The sequence below is a fragment of the Balaenoptera musculus genome, chromosome 21 (genome assembly GCF_009873245.2).
Source record: "Balaenoptera musculus isolate JJ_BM4_2016_0621 chromosome 21, mBalMus1.pri.v3, whole genome shotgun sequence".
Classification (NCBI taxonomy): Eukaryota; Metazoa; Chordata; class Mammalia; order Artiodactyla; family Balaenopteridae; genus Balaenoptera; species Balaenoptera musculus.
The window spans coordinates 12,097,047-12,107,015 of record NC_045805.1 but is presented as its reverse complement, the minus strand read 5'-3'; the positions used below and the strand labels follow the sequence as shown (position 1 = coordinate 12,107,015).

The 9,969-nt window shown below is 43.7% G+C and overlaps 1 pseudogene; it reads right to left on the bottom strand.

The window, feature by feature from the left end:
- Window positions 1-7,399: 7,399 nt before the first annotated feature.
- LOC118888065 lies at window positions 7,400-8,537 on the bottom strand (annotated as a pseudogene).
- Between the last annotated feature and the right edge of the window lie 1,432 nt (window positions 8,538-9,969).

The window sequence follows — 9,969 nt, the reverse complement described above, 5'->3', positions numbered from 1 at the left end:
AGATTCGCACATGGTGTGTAGTTCTAGGACCCCTGACTTGCATCATTGTTTGCATATCCAACTCTTTCATCCCTAACAACATTATTTCACATATTCTCCACTTCACCCAACTTCCGCCCTAACTCACTCAATAGATGTGCTGGATCCCACTTCATAAAGAAATTAAAGCCCATCTCTTTGGAAGTTTTCTTCACCAAATCTTAAAAAAAAAAAAAATCCCTTGTGGTACATCTATTCAATGGAATATTTACTCAGCCATAAAAAAGAATGAAATAATGTCATTTGCAGCAACATGGATGGACCTAGAGATTGTCATACTGAGTGAAGTCAGACAGAGAAAGACAGATACCATATGATATCGCTTATATGTGGAATCTAAAAATGGTACAAATGAATTTATCTACAAGACAGAAATAGAGTCACAGATATAGAAAACAAACTTATGGTTACCAGGGGGTAAGGGGAGGGAGGGGTAAATTGGGAGATTGGGATTGACATATACACGCTACTATATATAAAATAGGTAGCTAATAAGGACCTACTATATAGCACAGGGAACTCAATACTCTGTAATGGCTTATATGGGAAAAGAGTCTAAAAAAGAGTGGATGTATGTATCTGTATAACTGATTCACTTTGCTGTATACCTGAAACTAACACAACCTTGTAAATCAACTATACTCCAATAAAATTTTTTTAAATAAAAATTTAAAATAAGTAAATAAATACAGGTTTTTGGTTTTATGCTAGTAGCACTTTATTGAGGTATAATTTAAATACAGTAAAATACACTAATTGTTGCAAAAAAAACAAAAACAAAAAAACCTTTGTGTTCCTAACTTCCTTTACTCCTTCCATCATGTTATAATAAAAAATACACCCTTACAAGAGTCTTCCTTGACCATTCCAAGCTGAGAAAGTTGCTTTTACTTGCCTAGACTTTTCACCTGGATATGTCTTGATTTAACATTCTATATAAGGACATGTCCATCTCTCACTTGGAATCTCCCTTTCTTCCCTTTCTACTACCATCCAGAGAAAGCTGCTTTTTTTTTTTTTTTAATTAATTAATTTTATTTATGGCTGTGTTGGGTCTTTGTTGCTGCACGTGGGCTTTCTCTAGTTGTGGTGCATGGGCTTCTCATTGCGGTGGCTTCTCTTGTTTCGGAGCACGGGCTCTAGGCGCACAGGCTTCAGTAGTTGTGGCTCGCGGGCTCGAGAGTACAGGCTCAGTAGTTGTGGTACACGGGCTTAGTTGTGGTACACGGGCTTAGTTGCTCCGTGGCATGCGGGTTCTTCCCGGACCAGGGCTCGAACCCGTGTCCCCTGCATTGGCAGGAGGATTCTTAACCACTGTGCCACCAGGGAAGCCCAGAGAAAGCTTCTTTTTAAGGGCTCTTGTAATTAGATTAGATCTAACTGCATATTCTTTCAAGTTCAACCGATAGTGACCTTAATTACATCTGCCAGATCTCTTGCCTTGTAACATACCATAATCATGAGAGTACCATGAGGGGGTATCCTGGGGGCAGTTCTGGCCTAAAGCAACTTCTTGAAAATATGCAGACTGCTGGTATCCACCCCAGACCAGATGGGAGTGACTGCTGGGTGATATTTCTCATTTCCACATTTCCCAAGGATTCCTAACCTGTGGGGATTATGGTTGGTGTGAGTCAAGAGCCCCGAAGTCTGGGGCTATTGTTGGGATCTTCTTGTCTCCCTTTCAGTTGTGTTCTGGCTACTTTAATTGTGCCCAAGAGATTGTAGCTTGGAATTCTCAGCACATTTTTTGTAAAATGTAAGGCAATTTTTTATTTGCTTTGCTTTCTTTATCTTAACAGTTTGGTATTATTTTCTGGCACAGCTTCTATAGGTGATACATCTAGTCAGGCAACTTAAGACAGGTTCAAATGGAGAGACCCCCCCCCCCCCAAAAGGCAACAGGGGCAACGAAATGGTCTTAGGGATCTGTGGAGATGGGTTCACCTTGAACTCATGCCCTTCTGCTCACTTATCACCTGCAAACTGCCCTTGTTGCCCCATATGTAAATAAGAACAGCCATGACTCATATTGTCCAGGTTTCAGCACTTTACACTCACGAAATCATTTCCACTCCTTAACAACCCTGTGAGGACAAGGGCCATCTCCGTTTGTGCATCCCCCAGCATGTGGGGATCCTGGCTGGAATCCAGGCAGGCTGAGTCCAGACTTTGGGCCCTTGACTCCTGAGCCATCTGGGTTCAGTATTCTTCTGGCCTTGGGGGCCCCTGCCCTCCAGAATGACGGTGGTCACATGAATGACGAAGATACCCATGGAGGTTGTGTGGATTCAGTAGGAAGAACAACTGCCGACACTGGTTGAGCACTTGTTATGAGACAGCTCAGGCAGACATATTTCAGATGAAATCATTTCCAAGCCTGGGGAAGTGGTGCCTGGTCACGTGAGCTCCTCTGGACGTCCCAGACCCAGCACAATCTGGAGCGACGGAGAGAGAGGGCCTGGGCCTCAGATGTCGTTCCTGAAGGATAACTGTTCCTTGACCCTCTGGTCCCTATACCCCAGAAGAGGTTCAGAATTGCTCACAATTGAGACACGAACAGGCATAGGGACAAGGAATGGAGAAGGGGCTGCGTTGTGGCGGTGTGGTCGGCGGGATGCGGGAGGGCGTCTTGACTCTGTACATAGCAGGCATGCTGTGCTTTCTTAGTGTGCTGTGCATTTGGCATAAAGTTGGCCATGAAGCCCTCTCCAAGCCACCCCTTGGTTTCCTCTATTTAGCAGTTGGAGAATCCTGTAACCAGTGTCCTGGCTGAAGAGAAGTGTGTTTCATCTCAGAGAATTCTGGGGTACACTGTATGGTGGGAATAGGGGCTGCTTGACTGTCGTCAGCTCCAGATCCCCATAAAAGCCTGGAGAGACTAAGGTCTGGAAATGCAAGCTGCAAGGGTACAGGCTTGGAATTTGCCTGTCTAGGCTTCTAGGAGGACCGGGAGGCGGATGGTATGTTGGGTGAGTAGAGCACATGTCCAGGCTCAGCGGAGAGGAGGCTGTGAGGCCCATAGAAGGAGCTAGATCTCCTCCTCTCCACCCCAGAGTCCTCCACTGCCGGTCAACGCGTGGGAGCCCCGTGTGTATCCAGGACCTCTTCCAGGTAGTTCTCTTTTCCATCCTCCTGCTTGTTCCCGTCCTCAGGGCACACGCCTCACCGTACAGACTTGGTGTGACTCCAGTCTTCCCCGTGAGTGCTGGTATGGCCACATGGTCAGTGACTCTTAGAAGTCTTTATCTTTCTGCCATCTCCTTGGGCTAATTATCGTCCTCAACCTCACTGTCATTGTTCTTGTTAATCATCAGTAGTGAAGTTATTACCACTATTACTATTTATCATTCTTGTTATAAAATATTGCATGAAATTCTCTGTCCCCAGAGAGCTTCTGATTTACTAAAGAGGCTGACAGAGGGTCCCCACAGTACCTCCCAGTAACTTCTCGGGAGGAGCATCTGGGAATTGTCAGAGGCTGGAAACAGTCCATGTGAGCAGGGATGGCGGTGGGAGGATATGCTGTTCTGCCTGAGACCCTGGAACGTGTCCTGAGTGAGGAACAGCAACTGCTCGTGCCTGGCAAGAAAGGCTGGCGGGGTAGCCCCTGACCCCCAGAGCCTCTGTAATTTTCTGAATCCATGTGGAGGTGTTAATTAGATGTGTGTACACCTACCAAAATGTGGGTTCATACACTGTAACAGTTTAAACTGCACAGTTTACATTGTAAACCATGTAAATGTGGGAGGTCTCACATTTCTTTGTAAAATTTTTTTTTCTTAAGATCCCACCCCGGTAAGAGATGACTAAATTATGCCACAATATAGACGAACATTCAGTTTCTCTTGCTTCAGGGAGTGTTTTCTTCACAAGCGTGCCCTTTATGCACAGCACTAGCCTGGATTGTGGAAATCCACATTTAACCTGAAATCCTGTGCATGGCTTAAGGGGCCAGCATTCAGAGACCAAGTTTCAAAACAGGCAGGCTCTGAAGTAACATTTTTGAAGGAAGCTGGGAACTATTTTATACTTGATGTGATTATTATTCCATATTAGAGAAAGAGGCATGTTGGTAACACTGCAATTTGTAGTGAATAAGGTTTCTGAAAGCACATAAAGTTTAGGAAGGAAAGACCTAAAATCTCTGTCCGTCGTGCTAAACACACAGAGGCCAAAAAATACATTCACCTTCTCCATGCCTTGGTCACTGACTGTGCTTCTGAGCCGTTTCAGACACCACTCACCTGCAACGGAGGCTGAAATGACGTCTGTCGTGGATTGAATCTGTGACCCCAAAAAGATAAGCCCAAGTCGTAACCCCAGGGATCTGTGAATGTGAACTTATTGGAAATAGAGTGTCTGCAGATACAGTTAAAGATCTCAAGTTGAACAGTGAGGTATCACCTCACACCAGTCAGAATGGCCATCATCAAAAAATCTACAAACAATAAATGCTGGAGAGGGTGTGGAGAAAAGGGAACCCTCTTGCACTGTTGGTGGGAATATAAACTGACACTGCAACTATGGAGAACAGTATGGAGGTTCCTTAAAAACTAAAAATAGAACTACCCTACGACCCAGCAATCCCACTACTGGGCATATACCCTGAGAAAACCATAATTCAAATAGAATCATGTACCACAATGTTCATTGCAGGACTATTTACAATAGCCAGGACATGGAAGCAACCTAAGTGTCCATTCACAGATGAATGGATAAAGAAGATGTGGCACATATATACAATGGAATATTACTCAGCCATGAAAAGAAACGAAATTGAGTTATTTGTAGTGAGGTGGATGGACCTAGGGTCTATACAGAGTGAAGTCAGTCAGAAAGAGAAAAACAAATACCATATGCTAACACATATATATGGAATCTAAAAAAAAAAAAAAGGTTATGAAGAACCTAGGGGCAGGACAGGAATAAAGACGCAGATGTAGAGAATGGACTTGAGGACACGGGGAGGGGGAAGGGTAAGCTGGGACGAAGTGAGAGAGTGGCATGGACATATATACACTACCAAATGTAAAATAGATAGCTAGTGGGAAGCAGCCGCATAGCACAGGGAGATCAGCTTGGTGCTGTGTGTCCACCTAGAGGGGTGGGATAGGGAGGGTGAGAGGGAGACGCAAGAGGAAGGAGATATGGGGATATATGTATATTTATAGCTGATTCACTTTGTTATACAGCAGAAACTAACACACCATTGTAAAGCAATTATACTCCAATGAAGATGTTGAAAAAAGATCTCAAGTTGAGTTTCCTTAATTTATTGTGGACCCTAAGTCCAGTGAATGGTATCTTTGTCAGAGATGAGAGGGAGTGTGAGCCGCAGGGAAAGAGGCCACGTGGTGACGGAGGCTGAGACGAGCCAGCAGAGGCCAGGAGCTGCCAGAAGCTGGAGGGTGGGGGGCGGGGGGTGGGGTCCCCGGGGGGGGGGGTCCCCAGAGTCTGTGGAGGGGGTGTGGCCCTGCCAGCACATTTTTGGGGGCTTTGAGAGAATAAATTACTCTTGTTTTAAGCTCCCAAGTTTGTGGTAATTTGTTACGGGAACCCTAGGAAACTAATATAGTGTCCTTTGTGACATCATCTAATTTTTCAAAATGATTTCTCAAAATGACATCACTTTTATTGTTTATTTGATGCTCTCAGATAAGATGCAAGTAATGCGTACAAGTATGAACCATAAGAAAAAAGCCACTGTACATCCAACAAATACGGTCCCCGTGTGGAAGTTTACTATCTGACACTTGGCTCCCGTCCCACATGCACACTAACGCACACGGCCGGGCCTGTGTGTTTAGGAGGGTTTCTTTGGGAAGATGCTGCCTTTCAATGACAGTGGGCTTATCTTTATAAAGTCAGTTCCCACAAACACTGGGGAACAGGCTCAGAATTTGTGTTTTTTAGTGTCATTGTCTTGGAATTATTCATATAATTAAAAGTAATTCCCATATCTGCTTTGTCCATAATTATTTGCCCCTTTTTTTCGTCTGTGTTTTGTTTGTTTCTAGTATTACACTTTCACATGATGTGCCCCATGTGAATTCAGGTTATAAATCTTTTCAAGAACAGCTTCTGTTTTTCCAATACCCCATTTTTTTTAATACTCAGTTTTCCCAAGCCAGCATGTTCTAACATGTAAGTGTATCTGTTAGGAAATGTTGAAAACTGGTGACATTGTCATTTTTTGCTGTAAATGTTTCTGAATTCCTCTGTACCCCACTATGTACATAAAAATTAATTGAGTTTTCAGGAAGTTCTTATATAACTTCTATTTTAATGAACTGAAGCAAGTAAACATAGCATATAGCATTTAGTTAATTTTCCCTGTCTTTATATCTTTATGGATTTGGACATTTGCTGTTTATAATTTAGTTTCAATTTCATACGAGCTTTCTCTTTATTGCATGGAAAGATCATTGTTTTAGGGAAAGAGGATAGATAACTTTTAAAGATAGAGGTGGCAACCAGGAGAACTCCATAAGATATTAATACTATGCAGCCAAAATAAAGGAAAAAAAACTATTCCTAAAGCATTTACATGTCTCCATAAAAAGCTCCACCATTAAGGCAAAGTGCCTTCTGCCCCCATTGTCAAATAAAACTTTCCCTGCTGTCTCTATAACCCCAAAAGTTTATGAATCTTCACACATAGAACGCCAACACACATTCCCCAGATCTCTGAATTTTATAAAACGTAAGCTCAAATACAAAATCCCATATCTGACCAAGGCAAGGTGATATGCAAAAAATACCTCTGTTCTCATACTTAGCTCTCATACACTTATCCCATCTATGCCACCCACAAACCACAAAATCTATACTAAGAATCCCTCCAAATACTTAATTGCTCAGCCCGGTACTCCCTGAGAACTCACCCTGAGACCTCTTTTGACAACCTATCAGCATCTGTGCAACACCCAATCCCACTAGAAAACCTCCAAAATCAAATATGCAAAGTTGTTAAGGAGATTCACACGTATCCCACACATGGGCATGGGATACGTTTCAGGGCATGGAGACACAGTTTCCCTTGTAAGGCCTCGGCCCTGGATCCGTCACCGTTACGCAGTGGCACCAGTGTACACGTCACCGAGCCTCACCTTTGTTTCTTCACCCCAGAGTGACTGTGTGTGTGCTCATTGCACACGTGTGCCCTCAACACTTGTACCAGGATAACTGGAATACATGCACAGCCTCCTCACCCTTCCTGTCTTTTCTCTTGGTGCCTCTGGCACTCGGCCCCAGACAAGGGGGTTCGCTACTGTTCTCCGCCTGAGCTGGGATGTCCCTGAATGAAACATTCAGCAGGTAGTTTTCCTGCTCTGGAGATTCTTCTCATCCCACCTCTTTATTTTGAGTGCTGAATCACAACTGCACTGCAGCACCCCAGGGTGAATTCTGTTTTCCTGAGGTTGAATTCAGACTTTGGTCAGTTTTGTTCTTGGAGAAATTTCCACTGGTCTAAGGTGATTCCTTTGGTTGGTGTTACTTCCAAATTCTCCTGTGACTCAGGAACTTGGATGTAGGCGTCTCCTTCAGGGCTTCCTAAATCTGCTCCCATGGCTGTGTCATCAGCCCCAGGGCGGTTGGTTCTCTACCTATTGCCAAACTCCCACTCTTTCTTTCCGGTTCGCTCTTCTGTTAAAGAGGACATAGGCAGTTTGGCTCAGGAAAGAAGTCATGTCACAGGTGGCTACCTTAGATCATCCATTATCCCACTCTTTTTTTCCCAGTTTTTACATATCAGAAATAATGTCCATTGAGACAACTCAAAGCGGCATAGACCAGCACAGCTTAGAGTAAATAGACAAGTGGTCCTGCGTTCTGCTGAGACAGGAAGATTTGCATGTCAAGACACTCGGGATATGGTTACTCAGCAATTTGGTCACCTGTGAACCGTTTCAATACAAGGATGAGGACCTTAGAGGGAGTGTGCAAAGTAAACATCTTGGCAGTAGGCATCTTCTTTAGACAAACACTACAATGACAGGAGTTTTCGCGGTCCAGCTCTTTGGGCTTCATCGACTATCCTAAAGCTTGGCTCTCACTCTGAGCTACCTTGATATCCAGCTTAATGTCCAGGTAAGGGTCAAAGGTGTTTAAAATGCCCTTGCAATGGAGACACTTGATTTAAGGTCTCCAGCACCCTCCAAATATTGGTCGTGTTAGGGGGGTGCCCTTGAAGTGACACTGTAACTACTTGTCCCCTTGCAAACGTGCCTTCTGCATGGCATTGACAGTGAACATCAGAAATTCATGGGCATCTTCCTGCTTGTGTGTATGGAAGCCAGCAACTCACTGGTGTGATGGCTTGATAACATCACAACGATGATGGCTTGCCTAGTACATAGAGTGCAGAATCCTTAACACCGACAAATCTGAGACTACCCCTGAGTTGGTGTAGAGTTGGCAAGGGATGGCGTATATGTCAGATTTTGCAGCGCTGCATTCATGTAGCAGGCGGTCCCCATATTCCAGAGTCCCATAAAGTCTCTTTTAAGTCAGACAAGTTTCTCTGAAGGAGTGAGCACTGTTGCCACAGAAGCAAAACCATCATGCAGGTTATGGTGTCTGTGGTGATTGTGTTGGTTTTTCTGCTAGAGTGAGACCCCAGTGGACTTCAGCACCAGCTGTGGGTGCCTGAGCAGGTTTGTGTTTTGGAAAGATAATGAACTGAGTCTCACCTCCCCAGTGGAGAAAAGTAGCTTCAGTGTCTCAAACTGGCTGTACCATTTTACATTCCCAGCAGGAGTGAGCGAGAGCACCTGTTGCTCCATATCCTTGTTTACATTTGGTGTTGTCAGTGTTCTGTGTTTTAGCCATGCTAACAGGTCTTTTAATTTGCAGTTCCCTTATGACATGTTGGATCTTTGCCATCTGTATGTCTTTGGTCAGGTGTCTGCTCAGGTAGTTTGTGCATTTTTAATTGGGTTGAACTTTTAAAATTTCTTTTAAGATTTATTATTATTATTTATTTATTTTTGGCTGCGTCGGGTCTTAGTTGCGGCACGTGGGATCTTTGTTGAGGCGTGCAGGATCTTTCGTTGCGGCGTGCGGGCTCTTCGTTGTGGTGTGTGGGCTTCTCTCTAGTTGTGGCGTGCGGGTTTTCTCTTCTCTAGTTGTGGCGTGCAAGCTCCAGGGCGTGTGGGCGCTGTATTTTACAGCACACAGGCTCGCTAGTTGAGGCGTGCAAGCTCAGTAGTTGTGGCCCGAGGGGCTTAGTTGTGGCATGTGGGATCTTAGTTCCCTGACCAGGGATCGAACCTGAGTCCCCTGCATTGTAAGGCGGATTCTTTACCATTGGACCACCAAGGAAGTCCCTTAAATTTTAATGAAGTCCAATTTATCAATTTTTTTCTGACATGGATCATGCCTTTGGCACTGTACCTAAAATGTCATCTCCAAACCCAGAGTCATCTAGACTTTCTCTTATGTTGTCTTCTAGGAGTTTTATAGTTTTATATTTTACATTTAAGTCTATGATGCACTTTCAGTTGATTTTTATGAAGGGTGTAATATCTGCATCTAAGTTCATTATTTTGCTTGTGGCTGTCCAGTTGTTCCAACACCATTTGTTCAAAGGACTGTTGTTTCCTCATTGAATTGCCTGTGTGCCTTTGTCAGAGATCAGTCCAATATATTTGTATGACTCTCTTTCTGTGCTTTCCATTCTGTTCTATTAAACTATTTGTCTATTCTTTTGTCAATACCACAGTGTCTTGATCACTGTAGCTTTATGGTAACTTTAAGTATTAAAGTTGGGTGGTGTCATTGTTCCAACTTTGTTTTTCTCCTTCAATGTTAGGTTAGTTTTTGGTCTTTTGTCTTTTCATATAAACTTTAAAATCAATTTGTTGATACCCCCAAAATAATTTGCTGGGATTTTGACTGGCATTCTATTGAATGTGCAGGTCAAAA